This window comes from Castor canadensis, chromosome 6 (assembly GCF_047511655.1).
Source record: "Castor canadensis chromosome 6, mCasCan1.hap1v2, whole genome shotgun sequence".
Lineage (NCBI taxonomy): Eukaryota > Metazoa > Chordata > Mammalia > Rodentia > Castoridae > Castor > Castor canadensis.
Window position 1 is genome coordinate 113,909,079 of NC_133391.1, and position 18,656 is coordinate 113,927,734.

The 18,656-nt window shown below is 42.6% G+C and overlaps 1 protein-coding gene across 2 annotated transcripts in view; it reads left to right on the forward strand.

The window, feature by feature from the left end:
* The window catches only part of Lhfpl2 (LHFPL tetraspan subfamily member 2), a 145,797-nt gene that overhangs the window by 57,592 nt on the left and 69,549 nt on the right, over positions 1 to 18,656 (forward strand). Inside the window, exon 1 of one of the 2 annotated variants that reach the window (XM_020184109.2) lies at positions 12,382 to 12,452. The exons of the other annotated variant lie outside the window; for it this stretch is intronic. The gene's annotated coding sequence lies outside the window, so the exon portion shown is untranslated. Of the gene's footprint in view, positions 1 to 12,381; positions 12,453 to 18,656 lie in introns of those variants that run through there. 2 annotated transcript variants of the gene reach the window in all.

The following is an 18,656-nucleotide window of genomic DNA, read 5'->3' on the forward strand; positions in this document are numbered from 1 at the left end:
ATTTCTTCCTTGCACGTAAGCTGTGGAGTTGTTTCATAAGCTTGTGAACTTGAGTTATGAATGCAGACACCATGAACTTGGCTTGGAGAGAGCAGCCTGCATGTCCTGAGGAAACCAGGCACATTTTCTCTGGACCTATGGTTTAGCATACAGCCTACTTCTTGTTTGCTCATTTTTGTGTTTGTTCCCATATCCACTTTCAGGAACCTTTCTCTTTCCTCCACTGAGAGATCAAGGAGTAAGATGAATGCATATTTACTCTGGGAAATGTCTTCCAGGACTCATTTAAGTACAAGACTTCTGACACCATTCCACTCCATCTGGAAGTCTAGGTTCCTTTTTTTTTTTTTTTTTTAATAAGAGTTGAGCTCTTACTTAACTTAAAAACAAAACAAAACACCCTAAAACATTGAGAGAAACAGTTCTTTTGATGCTAAGGAAATTAAACCACAAGTCAAGCTACCAATGGAAATTGTGGAATTTCTGTGCTGGAGATCTTCAAAAGTAGAACATAAAAATTAGGTCACTTAAGTAAGTCTGCTTGGAGGCTGACCAATATGGCCTTTTGCAGTGTTCCAAGTTTATAAAGCAACTCAGGGTTAATGTTCATACGTTGCTAGAGCCTGAGGAAAATCAGTCCTTTGTTACATTACCCTCTGACTCTTAAAATGTTTTGAGTTCCCCAGGTCTGGGAATGGCTGTGCCTCTCATTTACATCATATGGTAATGTTGCTTTTGGAAATTTAGGGGGGGGAGTGGGAAGAAGGAAGTAAGAGGGTCGTCATTTTAGAAAATGACATTCTTTTTAGAGGATTGCACTTGGGAGGACATTTGACTTAGCGCTCACAGGTTGGCTGCCTTAAAGAAACCCCGCAGAGTTATACTTCAGCTTGTGGGTGATTCTTGTAGGGAACCATTACATCACCAGTAAAGGACTGTTCAGTTCAATGTTGTTGGGCTAGTAACTTTAAAGAGTTAAGATTGTCTGGCTCTAGGATGAGCCTAGAATGATAAAAATTGAAAAGTCAAAGAAAAGGCTCTTTGTGGAATGCCAAACCACAGTGAGCATAGTTCTTGGTGACTAGAATCCCCTATGTCCCAAGGGCCATCTCCTCTCCTGTAAACTGCATCCAGCTCTAACGCAACCAGACGGCAGCTAGCCCATTCACCTCCCTCGCACTGACCTGAAGGAGGTACAGTGCAAGGACTTGCAGGCACCTGTCCAAAAGCCTTGGGGACTTGAGTGTGTTTAGGAACGTGAGAAACTGAAGCTGTTAAAGGTGCTTAACTGATAGGTTAAAAGGTAAACTTGCGAGCTTTATTTTTTGTTTGTATGTTTTTTTCAGGTAATTTATGAGAACACTAATTTGTTCTTTTTTGAGTAAAGATTTAGGAATTTAAATATCCACTGTGATTTTGTTTATGGAAATTGCTCAGTCAATACGATATGGATGGAAGACTTTCCCAGAGACCTAGAAAAACAAATGTATTCCCTCCATTTCTCCCTCCCTTTCTCCCTCTCTCTCTATATCTATCTCTATCCATCTATCCATCTATCTATCCATCTCTCTCTCTCTCTGTCTCTCTCTCTCTCTCTCTCTCTCTCTTTCTAGGAAGGGGTCTTGCTATGTTGTCCTAGCTGGTTTCAAACTCCGCCTCTGGAGTAGCTAGGATTATGTGCTTGGCTTTCTCTTTCTCGTTTTGGTTTTTGCATTATTTTACTGGGCAGGCAAAATAAAGGCAAGAACTCCAAGCTATAACATTTGGTTTTAGTGCTGTTTTACTTCCTTGTTTCGTTTTTAAAAGGACACATTCATTAAAATAAGAACCTGTATTTTTAGTTTTATTTCAAGTTAGTGGTAGTTTTCAAGATGTTTCTTTGTTTATGGTGGTGCTCTCTGTTTCAAATGAAATCTTGGGTTTAACCCTAATGTATTAAACAAATAACGTGCCTCTGCCCTCACCCTCCTCTTGCCTGAGGTTGCCAAGGCACATCTGAACACTCTGACCCTGAAGAGCCTGGTTCATAATCTGTTGGCAAGAGCAAAGGATTGGGAGGGAGTGCCAATTTACTGTCCGTGGCTCTGCCACAGCACTGTCTGTTGTTTTTGAGACGGGGTCTCTCCATGTAGCTCATGCTGGCATTGCACTCACAGCCCTCCTGCCTTTGTCTCCTGAGTGCTGAGATTACGGGTGTGCACCTCCATGCCTGGCACATCAAGACATTTTTAGTCACCTCATTTCTCTGGACTGGAAATCTCTAGATCTAAGGACTTTCCTGCCTTGAGAGCCAGCAGTTCTGAGTTACACAGAGAATGCTCAGGTGGTGAAGTGTGTGCTGACTGAAGAGTACACATAGTGAGAGAGGGACTGGCTGAAGGAAGACCCATCCTGCCCTAGAATGAATGCCCTTCAGTTCATGCACATGAAAGTGCTGGAACCAAAACTGATGCATCAGCAGAATTGCCTCTCGGAAAAGTGTTTTCCAAAGATTTCAATGAGGCATCCAAAACCCTCCAGAGCAAAAAGAAGCTTGTGGAGACAGAGAGATAAACCAGTTGTAGGTTGATGTTTGCCATTGATTGTGCCTGAATGTGACAGTGAGTGGTTAGCTGTTAATAAGTAAAGCATTTTTTCCTTTACTAGAAAAAATTATGTCCCATCACCTTTTTTCCCCCCTTGGTTGACTGAGAAATGCAGCTAAGACCTAGTTCAAGAATCCATGGCCAGTTAACACACTTGGTCAGAAAGCAGAGGTGATGAGGCCATCGTCAGGGTTCAGCCTCCATGTGGGCCAGGTAGCTGGGTGGGGCCCTGAGCAATGGCCTCTCCATGTGTGCCATGGGTCACAGGGAGTGGTTACAGAGGGCATGGAAGGCTATCCAAACTCAGTTTTTCCTCCTGGGACCGCATAGAGCCTTTGTCCTGGTAGAGGAAGGCTTGGCTTCTCACCTGGTGCATGGAAGGACCCTGCCTACATCTTTGGTAGCTAAAAGGAACTATTCGCTGTGAACTACTAGCGAGTAGTTAAATACTATTTTGTGGTTAAAATTTCAAACACTTGATTTTCATTGATAGCATACAAGAATTTTATGAAAGTTGTTTGGAAAAAAAAATAACATGATTCCAATGTGCACAGTTCCCTTAAAGAATGGTTCTAAGAGAATACATCTTTCCTGTTAAACATAGGACAGTTTCTCTTGAGTCTTAGCATAAACACAGTAAGTACTGTATGAGGCCTCAGCAGGATTTCATCTTTCCCCAGAGAAGCAATTGGATTTAGTTATAATTTTCTTTTCTGTGAAAAATAGTACTTGGGATGCAGAGATAGGAGGATGGTGAGTTGGAGGTCAGCCCAGGCAAAGTTGTCAAGGCCCACCCTTCTCCCCCATCTCAAAAACAAAATACAAACAAAAGGATTGCAGGTGTGGCTCAAGTGGTTGAGTTCTTGCTTAGCAAGCATGAGGCCCGGGTTCAATCTCCAGTACCCCCCCCCCCCCGAAAAAAGGAAGACAAGTGTCTGAAGTAAAATATCTCAAGCACTTTTTTTATGAGAAAAATATTTATTTCTGTTATATAAAATGCAAACATCACCGAATTCTAAAGCATACATATCTCTTAGACTCTGTGCTAGCCCATCCCCATCAGAACCATCTTCAAGGCATTCTTGAGCCAATTGTAAAAATATACACAAAATTAGAGTTCTAACACTTGTGATTTTTTTCCCATAGAAGTAATTTGTTCTGGTTGTTTTGCTGGTGGAGTGGCTCAAGCAATAAGAGTGCCTGCATACAAGTGCGAGGCCCTGAGTTCAAACTCCAGTGCCGCTGAAGTGGTTGTTTTCACAGTAAATCTTTTCTTCAAATTTTTAAATGGAATTCTAATATTAAGGGGGAAAAAGAGATGTAGCTCGTGAAGAGCTTTACTCACTTCTGTTCTCACAAAGCAAGCCTCTCGGCCATCCCATTGGAAGATCCTTTCTGCAGGGCACCTACCACAAGCCTCAGCCGTGCTGCAGTGGTGAGTGGGCTGTGGGTCTTGACTTCCTTTACTCACTCTTCTAAGTGGGGTGCCTGTAGTGATATCTGTTTCCCCATTGTTGACTTTGGTTATTTTTAGTTAAGTTATAGTTAGGTGCAAACTTAAAAGCTAAGCACCTTAGCCAACCAGTATTTTTTTCCACCTTGAAATCAGACCTTCACATTTAACTCATCCTCTGAGTTTAGCTCCAATGCCATATTTGTCACAACTTTTTAGTCTGAGCCAGGGAGTTTTTCTCCTGGTGGGCTTGAGTTTAAAGCTATAGTGATAGTACTTGCTCTTGCCATGACAGATGCTCATGGTCAAGGACCTTGGAGGTAGAAGGTTTTTCCTTGTTTATGCCTCTGTGAAACTGTCTCTGCTTGATTTCTTTTCCCTACTTAATACAGCATTATTTCACACTGTCAATATTGGTGGGGTATTTCTTAAATTTTGAACAGATTGGGGCAAATCAGAGTCCCACAAAAGAAAAACACAGCCTCTTGTAAACCTGTTTGCCCAAATGTTTGTCATTTGGTACTAAAAGTGGTCTTTCTCAGTATTAAAAAGTGTTCATAGACTCTGTAAGCATTTATTGAGCACTTGCTTTGTTGAGTTATTTGGCTAAGCCTTGAAGAGAGCAGATATTTCACAATGTGCCAAGTCCTTTAATACACATATGCCTGGGAGGTGGATGCCATTATTTCTCACTGTACGGTAGCTGTCTCTTCCTTATTTGATCTGCTTTTGTGGGGTCACTCACCTTACCCTAGGCTTCAGTCACCTTGTATATGCTGATAATTTTTTAAACTAAATTGCCTGCTCTAAATTCTTTCCTAAGTTCCAGTTGCCTTCTAGAATCTCCCCTGTCTGGTGGCCCAGCAATGTCCTTCAAACAGAAAAGAAAAAAAAAAAAATCTACTGAGCAAATTTCCCTTCTCCTCTTGCCTGATCTCTTATTTTTCTGGGTTTCCTGTTTTGGTCAAGACATTATCATCTGTGCATCCATCTATTTATCAACTGATTCTTACTGAGTATGCATTTTTTCTCAGGCACCATTCCAGATATGAGGGATTCACACATCACAGGCCCAAGCATATTGAAGGCCCTGCCTTACTGGAGCTGGTATTCTAGCAGGTAGACAAACCAGCAGCTTCTAAAATATTCTCCGTGTCTAATGCCTACCTAATAAGATGCCTCTCTATCTCCATCTCATCTACTCCATGGCCAATTGTCAATCAGACAGTGGTGATAGGGGTACAGGACATAAAGTGAGTAAGGAAGGCAGGTGCTAGAGACTCAGAAGGCCTTTTTTTTTTTTTTTTTCAGCTAGAGGACTGAGAAGGAGGTGACACTTGAATGTAGGAGACAAGCCATTGTGAAAATACATGATTTTGAGAGGTCTGCCTCACATTTTATTGGCTTTTTTCGGTTACAGACCAAGTTAGTGTCATTTTGTAGTGACTGTTGCCTGGGTACATTAATGTTGACCAGGAGATGGGTGGATGATTTGACACAGGGAGTCAGACAAGCACGTAATTATTGCTCAGTATGGGTTTGACAGCGCTGTGCCTAGAGTGTGCATACTCATAGTTACCACACTAGGCAGGGAGTGAGAGGGCTGCATGAGCTCAAAGGAGTCCTAGGAGGGTTGCAAAGGCAAGAGGAAGTGCAAGGAGGCTTCCTGGAAGCTGGTACTGAGTTGGTCTGAGCAGCATTTCATGTCTGGAGCTGGGAAGGATATAGAGGCAAAGTAGTTATGGGCAGATGCCCTTGGCCCATATAACTGAGATTTTATGAACACAGCATCAGATTTGGGTCAGAGCAGGCCACCAAAGAGGGGAGCAAAACCTCATGACTTGCCATGGGGGAACATTCAGCTAAGCTCAGGATGAGTGAGCTGGGGACAGATGTGTTCTAGGCCGATAAATTCCACTCACCTGAGGGTGAATGCTGACCTGGGAAAGGAAAGATGAGAGAAAGAACTGCAGGTTTTCCCACCCTCCTCTCTCCTTAGGTGTCTCCCTGAGGGCTTTCCCCCCACAGCTCCCTTACCCTTTGTCCTTTTCTGATCATAAAGACGGTCGCAGCAGGATTCGTGTTCTGAAAACTGTTGCAGAAGCCTCTGCCACTTTAATGGGAGGTCATCCATTCTGGGAAGGAACTCTGCTGGCTCATGTCACCAAGAACAGTCTTGACCATGAGGCCTAAACATTTCAAGGAAAGAAGGTGGCTGTCGGCCTTCATTTCTGGCCTAGGGCCAGGCCACTGGAGGTCCCCCATGACCTGGGTGCATGTTAGGAATGGAGTGAATGTACCAAAGGAGCTCTGCAGGAAGCTCAGCTGTTTCTCTACCACATGTGGCTTTGGCATTGCTTTGATTTTAGTGTGTTTGCCTTCATTTTCTCTTAATTTGACAAAGCATCCTCCTAGTGTTATCTGAAGACTTGCTAAATACAGTGGTTCAGTGGTAAGAGCTCTCTATGTGTAATCTTTGTTCTTTAATAGTAAATCCTTTGTGGTATGTATACGCCTGCTTAGATGAGCAAGTCATTCTAGGTTTCAGGAGTAAGCACCAATCTTACAGTGTCCTTTCTTATGGGCCAAAAGATCTACTTTGTTTTCCTTATGTGGTAGCAGTTGTATTAAGTGGGCCTCATTATAGGGCTCCATTGCAGAGGGCACATTTAGATAAATCATCATTGAACAAAAGCACCATCATAAGCTTCATAAAAATGTTTTATTAAAGGTTTGAGTACCCTTTGTTCTGTTATGCTGCAGATTTTCTTTTACACATTTCTTGAAATGTTTTTCCTGAAAGTAATAAAAGCTTAGTCACTGTGTTCTCAAGGAATTAGAATTTGAAGTGATTTTATTCCTCCTGAAATTCATGCAGAAGCTGCCCTTACTTGGCAGGACTTTGGAACTCTAATGACAGACCCCCTTCTTTGGCTCTGGTTCACCTGTTTATTTGATGTTAAATATTTAGAAAATCTCAAAGCTTTTGATTGTGTACACTAAAACTTAAGATCTAGTTACCTCTGGAAGGAGCAATGACTCTTGCACACTGTGGTATAAATAATGACCACCAAGCCTTCCTGCCTGACAACTCACAGGAGGGAGACGCAGAAGGGCCCTGGAGGCAGAGGGTGGCTGAGGCATATGCTATGAGACAGAACCCATTTCACAGAGTACAAGTAGTCTCTTGTGTGTCTTGGTCTCCCCTGTGCATGTCAGGGTGTAGGTGCCCAATTGATGGTTTTTGACTGAATAGAATAATGGAGCGATGAATGCTTTCATGTATGTGTAAGGTAATGAAAGAGGTAAGCAGGTAGGGGAGTTGGTAGTCCAAGCACTATCCATTTCACCAGGACAGCCAATTCAAGAGACTATTAAAGGCAAGAGATTTCCCAGATGGTGAATTGGTTTGTCTTGATGGTGATGCCCCGTCAGTGGGCTTCCTGGTGTGAGGGTGGCAGACCTGCTTGTGGAGATGGGCTAGAGGCATAAAGCACTGGCATGGTTGGAAGCCCTTGGAGATGTACCAGGATCTCTGGCAAGTATGGCCAAGGCTCAACAGGCACACTCCTGACTTCAAAGGGTTTCTAAATGGCGGTGAGCCTGGGAGCACAGTCGCTGCTTGCTCAATGAATGCTTCAGCCTGTGTGTGTCTGTAAATACCCTGTTTGGGAATCTTTTTGAGTAAATGTTCTTTATTTCTAGTTTTAATCTTGGCATCTGTTCTTCGGCAACACTGGTCTGTTATTACTTAGAGTTTCTGCCTAGGTTTGGAATGCAAACTGCTGAGAAACGTCAAACAGTGAGGGCTTGTCAGCACTTACCATCCACGTTCCTCACTTGTCCACCTTGGCCCACTATGCAGGTGTGCTACACTCACCTGTCTGCCTGTAACAATCTGTCTATCTGAAATCACCTGTTCTTGAACAAGACAAGTACTTCATGTGTTCGGTGAGGTTTACACATTGCTGGTACATGACAATAGTCACAATAACTTCCTTCTTGCAAAATGATTACACATCTACGTTCAAGTTGGAAAAGAGACAAGAATATTAAGCCATTGTCATCTGAAGGGTTTGTCAGAATGATTGTCCACACTTGACCCTGTCACCCTCCTCATGTGCCCATTTATAAGGCTATCTAGACAGAAGGAGTTCACAAAGGCTGGTCCAGATAGATGCTGGCATTTTGGAAATTGACTTACTTGAAGTTTCCCCTGGTATTGTGCAATGTAACTATTACCCATGTCCCTTTGCTGCCTGCTCATTCATGTCTGCCTCCTGTGCCTTCTCCTCATTCGGAATTCCTGCCGTCTTCCTTGCTGGATGACTTTCTCCACTCCCCTTATTCCAGTATTTCTCTCTTGCATAGCCTGCCTTTTCTGACAGTCATCCATTTTTATTTAATAAACACGCATACACTCTCTGTTCTATGCCATGCACTGAGTTATGTGCAAGAGAGAATGTAAATTAGAATTGCTTTTTGTTCTCAAGGTACCTCACTATTGGGGGAGGGGTAACAGTTACGTGAATGAGTCCAATCCCAGCTACATGTAAATCTCCACAGCAGTGCTTTGATTTGATCTGTTGCTGGCACATTAGTAGGCTATTTGGTTGTACCCAGATACTGTATTTAAAATAAGTTCATGTTGACGCGGTAATGTTTGAATCAGGAAGTTTTTCCATCCTTAAGAGTAAAAGGAAGTTTTCATGATTAGCAGGATTTGACTTAGAGTTCATGAGGTCTTTGGAAAGTTGGAACTGACTTATTCACCATTGTGGCTGAGTGGCAGGGCAGGCGCACTTGAGGGTCAAGTTCCCAGCATTTCACATGCGTAAACACAGTCCAGCCTCTTGGCAGCCTGCCATCTTCTGTGCTTGGTAGACAGGTTCATGAAATCTAACACTTTCATGTCTTTCCTTGAAAACCTTGCAAGTTTAGCAATCCTTCGATGGCTGACCCATTTCTGTTAAACTGCTGTTGTCAGACACAAATGAAGTTGTCCTGGACTACTTGTCAGAGGCTGAATTTCACTGACCCTCCTTTTTTTCTTTAATAACTGCTTTGGATGCAAAAATAGGTCACTACCCTTTTTTGTTTATTGTGTTGTACTGCCCTTAAAATGTGGGTAAATATCCCCCAAGCGTTTGTTGTATCATCAAAGCACAGGAAAGTAGGACTTTGGTTGACTCGTGTACACAGAGCCTTAGAGAATGTTCCTCCTGAAAAATGCACTGAGGCTGGCTTGTAAGAGTAGCAGAACTCTTAGCATGTTTTACTGTTGGCTTATCTCCTCTGGTAATTGCCCCCGCTCTGTGCTTCATATCTTCAGGGCCCATCCTTCCCCCAGTCTGTGAGTAGTAAATATGATAACTGAAAACGTCCTGTCTTGGTCTTGGTCTTTGAAAAATTGCTTTGCTAGAAATACCCTGGGCTTAGGAGTAAGAGGCCTAGATTGAAGCCCAGATTCCTGCATTTACTAATTGTGTGATTCAGCTTAAGTTGCTCAAATTCCTATTCTGAAAACTGGGAATAAAAAATGATGCCTGTCTCCAGCCTCACTCCCCCACTTTCTACTCCTAGTGTAACCTGATGCTCTGCCATGGACCCGCTGCGTGGTAGTGAACTAGCTCAGATTTCAGGAAAGGACTCTCCCTGTTTGAAGAAGCCACTCAGACTTTCCCCTTCTGTGGCTTCTATGATATGAGCACCTAGCTCATATCCCTCCTCAGAGGCAAACTGGACCCCTGGGGGGGGGTAGGGACAAGTCCATTTATTACAAAGCTCTTTTTCATGAAGCTGAATTACCCTTGTAATTTTCAAAATAACTTTCACTCTTTGGTTCTAGTTTTACAGAGTAACACGAACAGTTCAAATTGGGTATTTCAAGTATTAGAAATTTGTAACTGAGAAAGGGGTCTTAACTGCACTTCCTGTTTTTCACAATTCAACCCAATAAATAAGCATGGGCGCCTGTCACGTGGTATAGGGCTCAGGCACAAAAGGCAGCTATTGTTTCTCCTGCTCTCCGGAAGTGGGACAGAAGGGCATGCCACCCAAATGGAGATGAATGGGGAGGAAAAACTTAACTCCTTAATGCACAGAATCACAGCAGGTCTAGTTTTATTTGCAATGCTTGCTGGAATAAACAGTGCCTGCATCCATTGAGCTATAAATAACTTAATGAAGACAGATGGTAATTTTATATGAACCTGTGAGTTTAATGACCATGAAGTGAAAAGACATAATTGCACATGAAATGGAAAGATGGTGGCAGCCTGTTGATACCTCAGTGTGGACCACCTACACTTGATGCTGTTATAGTTGTCCCACCCATGGGAGCATCCTGGTGTCTTCTCAGTGATCAAATCGCCACCCGCTCTACACTGAGTGACATACTGACTTACAGAATCTAGACTGGCAAATGTAGAAGTGGCACTGGCCTTAGGGTTGGATGACCTGGGTTCTGTTTGACCCCTGTTCTTGCCTAGCAGTGTAACTTTCGGGAAGTCAGTCTGCACTCCTCAACATTGCAGTTTTCCTCAAGTTTAAAATGAGGCTAAATTCCCCTACTCCCCCTACTCCTGCATTGGTTGCTAGGATTAAATGTGATGGTGTACACAGTCTTCACACCACTTCTTCTGAGTGGTGTAATTCTCGAAAGTTCCGCAAATATTGTGCTGCCTCCTTCCTGTGAGGCGGAGATAATGCTAGCACCCATGTCATGGCCTTTATGAGAGTGAGTGAGTCAGCCCCACAAAGTCCTCAGAACAGCACCTGACAGTGTCTAATATGTTAGCTATCTTCTGTGAATTTTGGAGGGCTCTGTGACTTTGTATACTCTGTATTTTTGAAATAGCATATTTTAAGGAATAGAATAAAAATAAGGCCCTATTTAACAACCAAACCCCATAGCAGAATTGGCTTCTTTAGTCCTCTGAACACTTTAGTGGTTTCTTCTAGGAAATGCTTTTTTCCCTCCATGTGAGTTTGGGGAGCTTCAGGCAGGAATGAGTATACCAGCCTGCCTACACATATTGTTGTTAGACTCTTGAAATCTGTCTTTGCCCAGCCCCCATCCCCTTTTTTACTTTAATTATTTTTCAGCTAGGGTCTCACGCTTTTTACCTGGGCCAGCCTCCGACCATAATGCTCCTACTTCCACCTTCTACTTAGCTGGGATTACAGGCATGTGTCAACACACAAGACTTGGTCTTGGTAATTTTTTTTTTTTTTTTTTGCTGAGACTTGCCTCAAACCATGATCCTTCTTATTTCTGCTTCCCAAGTAGCTGGTATTACAGGCTTGAGCCACCATGCCCAGCTAGAAATTACTTTTAAGTATGCAAAAAAGAAAAGACTAATATTACCTGTTAGCCAACTTTTTCTACACAAATTTACATTAAGGAATGTCACCTTTCTGATTGGGAGGTAATGAATAGGCTGTGTAGAGTGGAAAGGATGCTGTCAAGAGTGGAGGGTAAAGTGGGCATGATTTGGAAATTGAGTCTGTGTGATGTTGGGGGTTCTCTGTTCCCTTTAACACCAATCTCCTCATCTGTTAATGGACACAGTTGTCTGGAAAGGGTGTAATGTGCTGTCTAAAATGTTCGTGCATGATAAATTTTCAACAAGTGGTAATGATATTTTATGTTTGTTCCATTCACATTTAATATTTAAAAACAATTTTGAATGGATATTTTGGGATTCTTTGTTTTGTGAATGTATTAATAGGTTTGTAATTGTCTACAGGTTACTGAAAAGACATTAAAAACACCAAAAGAAATACCTGATTTCTGAATAAGTGAACCATATAAGTTTGTCTCATCTTTTTGTGGTTTTAGTTCCCATTCTCCCATTTCCCTAGTGTTTGATACCTTTGTGAATTTAGCTTTAAAATAACTTAGCACAGTAACTGAAAAGGATGGAACATACAGCTAGGATAATTTCCTCTCTCAAAATTTCATATTTTACTCCTTAATTTATTTCTGGATTGAGTCTTTTATGGTTGTTCATAAAAATTGGTGTATGTCTGTGAGTTGATCCCTTTGTGAGAGGAAAGGAAAGAATGTAATTAGGTGCTTTGTGACTGCACATTCCCCACTGGCCTTTTGTTATTATTAATTAATTAATTAAATTTCCCCTGCCTCATCAGTGGTTTGGATCTGGTGTTAATGTGTCAGGGCTCCTGGGAAGGAGAATCTGTGTCCTAATGCATGTGGAACTATTGGCATGAGGACCAATATTTGAAGAAACAGCACATATTTAATGAGACACAAAAGGCATGGGACGTCTTCCTTGTGTGTGTTTTTGTGAACCATCTGACCTGTTCAATTTTCTTCTCCAGGTGGTGCTCTTCTGGAGTTACCCCTTGAGACTTCTCAGCATAGCTCAGATACTGTTGGCCATTTCCAGGTGAGTGGCCACTTTACTTGTTCAAAAAGGTTCAGCATTTCAAACTTTTGGATCCTGCATGGCAAGCGCCAGATTTCGGACCAGAAACACCACTCAGATGAGCGTCTGTCAGCATTGGAAAGGACTCAGTGAAGTTTCATAAATGAATTGAATTGAGCCCTGTAATTTCTGTGCTTCAGTTCTGACGAGCTTGGTTTTGTTGCCTTTCGTGAACAAGTTTCAGGGCTCTTTACCATGGACATGGTGGACTTTTCAGTAGTCTTTCCTTCTGAGCGTCTCTGTGGGCTTGTTTCTCCCAGAAAGGGGAAGTAGAAATGGCTCATGCAAACTACCCAGTTTTATTACTTGATGATAGCTCATATAGAGCATTGGCAGAAGAAAAGCTGGGGAGAGTGCATTAACAAATGATTTATGAGGAAATCAATTTTACTTTATAAAGGTCACTTTTGGAAAATAGTAGGTCATTTATGCAATTCAAGGCAGTGGGTAGAGCAATGGAGTAATGGTCCTAAACACTGATCCAACTTTGCTTCTCCAAAGGAGAGGCTCTTCTCTTAGGTTCTCTAGGGACTTTGTTATAACTCTGGAATGAGCTCAGAGCAAACGTGGTAAGTTCTGGACCAACTGACCACTGTCCAGGAGAGTCTTTTGTGTGCAGGGAGTTTATGCAGAGCATTTGCCAGGACACCATCTCATTTGTAGAAAGCTCGTGTTTTTGACTCACAGATTTGAGGAAGGCAAAATAGCTTGTTTGTTCCATTTGGGGCACTGACTTCTCAAGTGTTATTAAGTTGTTCTATCAGCCAGTACTGTTTAGGTTAGGACACTTGGATTTTTTTTTTTTTTAATGAGAACTGTAAACACTGTGAGTCATAAATGGCTGGGACAGAGTTCCTTTTCATGGGAAAAAGAGCTGACCTGAGACAGGTGATGTCTCGAATAGGCTAATCATTTATTCCTTACCGTACTGATCATCCTTACCTATCTGCTCCATACTTACTTAGTGGGGATGGGAGAAGCTGACTTCCTAGTAATAAAAATATTTATACCTTTTCTTGTGTGTTGAAAATAAGGCATTTATTGCATGCAATTTTTCTGAACGCAGGTGTTCATAAACTTGTTTTAAATTTAGCTAATAGTAACAGTGTTCAGATCTAGAATTTCATGTGCCTGTCAGCCAGGCGACATGGGCTTGGCAGTGAGGTCTGTGTTTTGCAACTGCTGTTCATAAGTGTAGGTCATCTCAGCAGGGCAGGTCTGTGCTCTGAGGAGTGGGCGTGTTCCACTCGGGCCCCTTCTGCTTGAGTGGGAGCAGGACCAATTGCCACATTGCGGTCATGGAGGGAGTCACATGAAAGTCCGAGTTAAGTGGCCCCATATTTCCCATGTGTTCCACCGGTCTCCCCCATTGTGAGTTCTCACCCTGGATCACTGCCTGGCTGGCTTCTTTAATCCTGCTTTGGGGAAAAGCCAGGTCTGCTTTGCAGTGCCTTCAGGAGCCAAGTCATGTTCTCCCTTGAAATCCCCCCTCTGAAGTAGCCCCAGAAAACCAGCCTTCTCTGTGTCTTTTCTGTGGTTGTTTTTTAAAATTGTGAATTCATCCCATAGAAATATTCAAAACTTCACAGGTCAGACAGATGCAGAACAGTCCTTCTGAATTAATGGCGTTGGAATTACAGAGAATTACCTACCTGGTGTCAACGGGGTAGCAGATTCTCTTGAGCAGAGAGAGTGACTGCAGTTTGAGGAGAGTCTTGACATCAGCTAGTTTTTCGCAAACGTCCCCCTTTACTGGACACACACATGGGCTGGATCCCAGCTAAGATACAGGTTGGCTGTATACCTTGGGCAGTTTCTGTAAAGCCCCCCTTCCCCCTCAGGAGCTTCATCTCCTTATCTGCTCTGATCTCTTCCTTCTCATGTTTTGGAAGATTGACTGAGGTACCATGGAGACAGTCAACAAGAACCCCTTGCCTGGCTCCTGACACTGGAGACTGTACAATGGGAACTCCACTACCAGGCTCTCATTGCGCCTCTTTGAGCAAACTCCCCATCTCCTGTGCCTCATTGGCAAAGTGGCAAGGCAACACCTGCTCTGATTTGCCTGCCTGCTCTGTGGGAATTGTGGGGAAACTTGGAAAAGTATGAATTTTCAGTGTGGGGTTAGCATAAAGTGATGTCTGCTGCTTGCCTTCTGTCTCTCTCTCCCTTTCCCTCTCCCTCTCTTGCTTTTCCCACTTCTTTCTTTCTTTTTAATGTAGTGAGACTTTCAAGGCTTGAATTCCTGCCTGACGGAAAGCCAATGATGTACTATACGTAGAGTAGGAGCAGGGAACTAACGCCCGGTGAATCTCAAGAACTATACTTGTAAATGTTTCAGGACACAAGAAAGGAAGAAAAGAATCACCAACTCAAAACGTTTTCCATGGTTTTAAGATGCTTTGGGTTTGAACTTTAGCTGTTGAGCTGGCTTTGATACCAGGGTAGTTTGCAACAGCTTGAATGGGAGAATAATCTAAATAGACTGAGGGGGACCCTACAGGCGTCCATCAGAAGAGGGCGCCATTGGGAGGTGGTGGGTTTTCTTCCGGAGTGAACTGGGAACATGTCTTTCCCCACCTGGGGGAGTTCTTACTGGAACCGATTGAGCCAGCAAAATGGAAATACTGTAACTGCATTGACCTGTTAGAACCACTCCCCCCATAGGACCACTGAGCCTTCAACTATTCCTAATGCCACTGAGGCACTGAATTCTTAATTTTGTTTAATTTGCAATTTACAACTGAGGGAGAGTTCACTTATTGGAAAATCTTTAAGCTGGGTTTGGTTGTACATGCCTGTAATTCCAGCACTTGGGAGGCTGAGGCAGGAGAATTGAGAGTTCAAGGCCAGCCTGAGCTACATAGCAAGTTCCATGTAAAACAAACAAAATGTTAACCTTGATTATATTATCTTTTCATGTGTCTTTTTTTTTGTACTTCATATACATTGTGACATTTACAAAAGTTCTTACAATATGTCATAGTTGAATTCATTCATTCCTTCATTCTCCTTTATCCCTCCTCCCCCCATTCTTCTCATGTTTCATTCATTTACTAGTGACACCTAAGTCTAGCCGGCAGTCCCTCCTGTGGGAATACAGCTGCACATTCCCAGTGCCATTGTAAGAAGAGAGTGTTTGGCTTTCTGCAAGTTCCATGTAGTTCTGAGGTACATAACAAAGATCCTTTCTCAAAAGTGCAAAAAAGAAATAGAAAAAGAAAACCTTTGAGTACATTTGGAACAACGTGGATATATGCACATCTGCTTTTTTAGCTATAAATTTTGCAAAGTTTGAATGAGATCATTTTGTGCCTGAATTGGTATGTGCTGTTGTGTACAAAATACACAGGAGGTTTTATAGTGTTAGTATTAGAAAAAAGAATCTAAATATCTCATTACATGTTGAAAGAATTTGATTTTGGATATTTTGAGTTAAATGAAATGTTAGGGTTATAGTTTGTGTTTTAAGTGTTGCTACTAAAAATTTTAAATAACAGACATGGCTCACGATGATACGTCCACCTGGGTGTGCTGCTGTAGAAGGTTTTTGAGAGAATTGAATAGTTTCTAATTTAGTCAGTAAAATATTATTTTTCCTCAGTAGTTTGTGAAGATTATGAAAATGGCTTTTTTGTCTTTTAAAGATTTTGTTCATGATCTCCCATTTAGCAAGTTTGAGGAATTTTTTTAAATACTCAACTTTGGAAAGAAAAGGCACATGACAGGTATGTCCCCTGAGCCTTGTGTGACACAATCTGTAGCTTGATTTTTTTTGTCTTTCCTCCCACTTTCTGTGATGTGCATGGGGGAGGCACTCCCAGCCTTCCACCTCCTCCCAGCCCCCCACCCCACCTATGCACAGAACACTCTTGTCAGCTAAACTCTCTACTTCCTTGGTGATTATTGGTTTTAATGTTTGGTGCAGGCACGTTCCTAGGTCACATTTGCTATGTCCCAGGAGATCAGTGTGGGGAAAATGACTTTAACTACCCATAGTGAATCAGCATTCTCTTCTTACTATATTCCCACAGGCGTGATTGCTAGCTAGATGCTTAGTTGTCACAAGAGTATGAATGAAACACAAGAGGCCAACACAATTAAGGTAGGCACTCTCTGCTTTGCAGTAGTGCCCTGAGGGACAGTTAAGTGCAGTCTACAAGGCAGTGGGCTGAGCATTTGATTCAGGATCTTCCTGGTCTGGGTTTCATTCCTGGCCATGCCCTTGTAAGATGATGGCTCTGAGGTTTCCTAACCTCCCTGACTCTGTTTCCCTGTAGTTGGTGTCAGTAGACAGCAACCACATTCCTTGTTAAAATTCTTCTATTATAAATACTTGATCTGTGGCATCATCAATTTGGAAGCAATTACTAGAAGTGGGGAAGCATTTAATAAGAGAAGATGGTGTATCAGCTCCTTCTCTCTACTGAGGATAAATTGGACCGAACATACAGGCTCTAGATAAGAAAATGGTACACAGTGATAGTCAAGATTTAACAAAAGCACATCAAAGTAATAAAATATATTAAAGACGAAGTGAGTGCAGCTGATTTCTTTCTTTCATTATCTGCATGTTTACAAGTTGTCTTTCTTTTGGTAAGAAATTCTAGGTACAGAAGACTTCTGGGGACTTTCCCAGGAGGGGCACTCTCTTTCTATGAAAAGTTGATTCCCTGATGGGTGGTAAACTTCACGAGGGCTGGTCTGAATGTTTTAGCATAACCACAGTGCTCTCAGTGCAACACCTGGCACAGAAGGTGCTTAGTAAATGTCAGCTGAATGGTGAGTGATGGCAAGAGTGCACACGCTCTGAAGAGAACGTTCCATTACATTGTAGGGTACCCAGCACAGGACCTGGCATGTGCCATGTGCTCAGTAAGCACTGGGTAAATGGAGGAGTGAATGTGGACTAAATATAACTTCTAGTTTGTAAAGGAGTTTTGGGAGTATGACCTACTTAAAATTTGGGAAGCCACGAAGGTTCTCTTAGGCACAGACGTGAAATTGAGCACAAAGATTTCTAGTAAAGACCATGGCATGTCTTTTTGTAGCTGGAACAACAGCAGGAGTATCAGCTGGAACCAAATCCACATTGACCAGAGGCCAGGACTCCAGGCAGGAAGATTTCACTGGCAAGAAACAGGGCTGAGAGGCAGGTGTGGGAAAGTGGGGTAGGCAGGGCTGTAGCCAACTGATGAAGTTTACGCCCAGTGAGGCAGAGGCCTGCATGAATAGCTTGGGACAGGAGCAGGGGAGTGCTGCAGTATAGCATGGGTGGGATTGCCATGAGGAAGCTTTAAGTGCAAGCAATAGATGTTAAAATTCTATTCTATTTCGTGGCCTCAGTTCTTTTGAGAAGTAGGAAGAACAGTCAGCTGCTTTGGAGAGTAGAGGTAAAGCTGGAGCTTAAGAGGAGTCCTGTTTCCCTGATGAAAAGGAGCTGTTCTTAGTGTTGTGACCGGCGTGTGCAGCCTCCTATGCATGCTGGTTCTGCTGGCTTGTTGTCCAGGGAATCCTGGCCGTCCACCTGATGGCGTTAGTCCCCAGGGATATTCTAGACCTCACATCGGCAAGGGCTTTGTTGTGACTGAATGCTGACGGCTGTGAAAAAAGCCTATCTGTAAGTCCTGCAGCAGGCAGACTTACTTACGGTTGGTTCCTGTTGTCATTTCCTCTTCATGAAGAAATGCCCATAACTCCTCTCTTTGGAAGCCTTGTTCTTTGATGATCCCCTTTTTAAAATTGCTCCTTGAAAGGAAGGAGATGAAGTGAACTCAGTTGAATGAAAATGTACTGGGAAAAGGTAGAGGTGTCCTTGCTTCGTCACTGTAAAACATATGTGTACTTTTTCATGAAACCCGTCACCATGGGGAATTGTCACTGTATACATTTTAAATTTATTATTATTATTATTATTATCATTTGCAGTCCTGGGGTTTGAACCCAGGGCCTTGTACATGGTAGGCTAGTGCTCTAGCAATGAGCTACATCCCCAGCCTCTTACTTTTTAATTTAGTATTCTTTAAAATTTTTCTTTCCGTGCCACATCTCAGCAATCCCTGTTTGACACTATAGAGGTCAATAGTATACCTCTGAAGTTCCTCAGTTCTGCCCCATAAATACCCTGTCTGCTCCTTGAGACTTCATCAGGACCTCCTAACTAAA